The sequence below is a fragment of the Mus caroli genome, unplaced genomic scaffold (assembly GCF_978045245.1).
Source record: "Mus caroli unplaced genomic scaffold, Mus_caroli_1 scaffold_5, whole genome shotgun sequence".
NCBI lineage: Eukaryota > Metazoa > Chordata > Mammalia > Rodentia > Muridae > Mus > Mus caroli.
The window spans coordinates 35,041,301-35,045,112 of record NW_028227260.1 but is presented as its reverse complement, the minus strand read 5'-3'; the positions used below and the strand labels follow the sequence as shown (position 1 = coordinate 35,045,112).

The following is a 3,812-nucleotide window of genomic DNA, read 5'->3' as shown; positions in this document are numbered from 1 at the left end:
GCTGCTGCCGTGCGACAAAGGTGCCGGAAAAGTCAGAAGATTCTCCCGACCCTCTCACTGAGGTAAATGACAGACATTTCTTTTTAAATTGAACTTATTTGGGATGAAGGACATAGACACGGGGTTTTTGGGACTTATCAATCTTACGGGTTTTTACGGGTTCCGCCTTGGATGCTCGAAGGTCAATTTTGTGTTACTGTGTAGAGGTATTGGTTCCTGAGGTGTGTGTCACTTCATTTTGTGACCAATCTCTTCACATTCTCTATTTAAAATATTCCACACATCGTTTCACCTCTTCTTCAAAGATTTATTTTAGTCCAGGTGTGATGGTGTACTGGTGGCTGAAGCAAGTGGATTTCGCGTTTTGGCACAGCCTGGGTAGAGAGTTAGGCCTTGTCTCAAAAACAAACAAACAAAAAAACCAAAAAACTATTTTTTTCATCTTTTACTTGAGTCTATTTCCACAGTGAAGCCTTAGGGGGCCTGGTGGTGGTGGAGGGGGAGAAAAAGAAAAAACGCAGCCAAATAAATAAAGAAAAGCAAAACCTACAGAACACCATTTTTTTTTTTTAAATACAGAACACCTTTTTTTTTTTTTTTAATTTTTTTTAATGCTTTGCATCAGCCTGGGTTTATGGTAAGACCTTGTGTTCCTGCCCTGATTAACTTGTAAATTAAAATAAACTCTTTCCTCCAAGAGGAAAAACTAACCAAGAAACAAATTAAAAACTCACAAACTCCACTATTTTTTTTCCATTGAGTCAGTATGGGTACATGGTGAAGCCTTATCACAAAGAAAAAGGAAGAAACAAAAACAAAAAACAATTTTTTTCTTCCTTTGCCTCTTAGTCTCACTAGTTTTATATGACATGCTTTTTAAAATAGTAGAAAAGTGAGCAGTGGAGATAATTTATTCATTTCCCTTTTAGTTTATTTAATTTATATTTTAAAATACTTTTGTGTCTAGTACAAATATCTGTTCATTTACCTGTTGGAGATAAGTGTGATTTCATTTCCAAGGCATTTTGAATTTTTTTCAGTGCCCTGCTGTGACTGGTCATCAACTTTGTGATCTTTTATCTCTGCATTCTGAGAGTAAGTGTTGCAGGTATTTTCTTCCATGCCTGACTTTTATCTTTAAAGCTTTAAAAAATAATTTTAGGGTTCTAAAATATGTTCTCTCAGATATCTCTACTATGGACATTTTACAAATACCAAATCTAGGAGATTAGCATTGAAGTACAACTTATTATAGATTTCATTTTAATTTTTCAGTGTTTTTTATTTTATTATAAATTTTCCCTATGGAGAATTTTATATATGCATGCAAGGAAATATGATCTTATTCACCCCACATTTCTTCTCTCCAATTCCTCCCACATTCCCTCTCTAGCATGTCCTCTTCCAAACTTTGTCTGCATGTCTTTTTTTTTTTTTTTTTGATACCCCACTGACTCCAATTAGTGCTGCATATATGTTATTCTAATCGATTCCCTTTGTATTTCAGAACGCCATTCACAAGACTTGGCTGAATTTAGTTGTCATTTCTCCATAGTCCCATTCTGCCATATAAGCCTGAAACATTTGAAGAGGATTGGTAAGAATTTTTTTCAAGTTGCTGTGGGTTCATCCTTTTAAAAAATTATACATTGTGTTGTTATAGTATTACATTTCCAGTATGTATATTCTGCTCCTTTGCTCCTGTTCTCTCTCAGTGCCCACTCCTTCTTTATTCTCCTTACTTCAAACAGACTCTGTGTTGCTCTCATTGCATATTTTTGTGTAAGTATGAATATATATTAAATCTAAGTTTTTCCTTAGAGAAAGTATGTAATATTTATCTCATAAATCTGGAGGATTTTTGAGTAACCTGATGATTCTTTCTCGTTGTTGTTTTTCTTTTTTTTTTTTTTTTTTTTTTTTTTTTTTGAGACAGGGTTTCTCAGTATAGCCCTGGCTGTCCTGGAACTCACTTTGTAGACCAGGCTCGCCTCAAACTCAGAAATCTGCCTGCCTCTGCCTCCCGAGTGCTGGGATTAAAAGCGTGAGCCACCACACCAGGCTGGTTCTTACTCCTATGTATTTTCCTACAAATGCCACCATTTTGTTTCTCTTTCCCACTTGGTCTTAACTCCAGTGCATGCATACACCTTACTTCTAGAATCTGTTCACAGTTGATAGAGTTCTAGGATGAATTCACTCCTGGATTATTGTAAAAAGCAACATCAGAAAAGTGAATGTGCAGGTATTTCTATGGTGTGTTCTTTTAGATTTCTTTGGATGCTATGCGTGGACAGTAAAATACTTCTAGATTTCCTTTTCTTCAGGAGCCTCAATAAGGATTTCCATATTTTCACCAGCATTATATAAGAGTTCCTTTCTCCCACATCATCACTAGCATTTTTTGTTATTTAGCATCACAAATGTACTTTTGATTATCAGTTTTATTAGGGCTAAGGAAGTTAAGCATTTATGAGTACATTTATTAACTATTTATATTTCTTCTCTCGAGCCAAGTTTAGTTAATTTGTTATTTACCAGTGTGGCAGCTTCTATATTTGATACTGAATGTTTTAGGTTCTTTAAAGTGTATATGAATTCTCTATAAAATGTTTATAGCTAGAAAATAATATTCCCGTCCTGTTTCTTGTCACATTGTTGTTTCTATTGCTCTGCAAATATTTTTCATTTCATCCAATTTAATTTGTCAGTAGCTGCTATTGTTTCCTGAGCTGTTTCCAGAATGTATCTTAGGGAAGCTTTACTATGCCTGTGCCTTAAAACTGTTTGCCTTGTACTTATTCTTTAAAAAGTTTCAAGATGTTGCAACTTACATTAGGACTTTCATTCATTCTAAATTGATTTTTGTAAATAGAGACAGGGATATGAGTTTATCTCTCCACATTTACATAGCTAGTTTCATTAGCTCTTTTTGTTTAAAAAGGTTTTCTTTTTCTGTCATTGTATATTTGGGCACTTTTCCCCACAAATCAGGTGATTGTGGATGTATAGTATTATTTCTGGGATATTTATTCTCTTCTAGCAACTTGGACATCTCCTTTTTTGGCACTAACATGCTATTTTTGTTTCTATTGTTCTAGGATCTAATTTGGACAGTCTAATTTTTATTCCAGTGAAGAAATTGAAGAAGACAATTAAGAGGGAAAGACCTTCTACACACAAGAACCAGTGAGTAAATATTAGCTGCTTTCAAATTATATCATAGAACGATAGCAACAAAACAGCATGCTATCGCCATGAAAAGAGCTGTGTTCATCTGCATAAGAGAGATCACTAATAACATGACAGAAAATACTGGGTTGTCTTGAAATCTCCTCTGTCAACACTACTAGTCTAACACTCCTCAATTTAGCCTCCGGCAGGTTATTTGGACAAGAGCAAAAAGCAGCCACATTCTTTGCCAAAACATCTTAAGTGTGGTCTCTAGGCCAGTTGCTATTGTTACCCTTTCAAACCTCTCCAGCTGAGACTATTTTTCTCTTTCAAGTTTCTACTAAGATTCCCATTGATCGTCACATAAAGAGTTTAACCACTTTCCTAATTGAAAACACCAAGGTACAAGTTCTATCCATAAATAGCATGGTCAGGCCTGTCACAGCAGTATAGCATTCTCTGGTACCCACTTCTTAGTTTCTTTTCTATTGTTATGACGAGACCCTATGATCAAGACAGTATAAAAGAAAATCACTTAATTGGGGCCTTGCTTATAGTTTCAAAGGGTTAGTTTATGATCATCATAGTAAGGAGTGTGGCAGCAGTAGGCAGAAAGACAGGCATGGAGCTGGAGGATT

The 3,812-nt window shown here is 35.2% G+C and overlaps 1 long non-coding RNA gene across 1 annotated transcript; it reads left to right on the top strand.

Annotated features, from left to right (window-relative positions):
* On the top strand, nt 1-1,579 carry LOC147004545 (uncharacterized). The gene is made up of 3 exons (XR_015047077.1): nt 1-62; nt 1,041-1,095; nt 1,508-1,579. It is a non-coding gene; the product is annotated as an uncharacterized LOC147004545 (long non-coding RNA).
* The last annotated feature ends 2,233 nt before the right edge of the window (nt 1,580-3,812 follow it).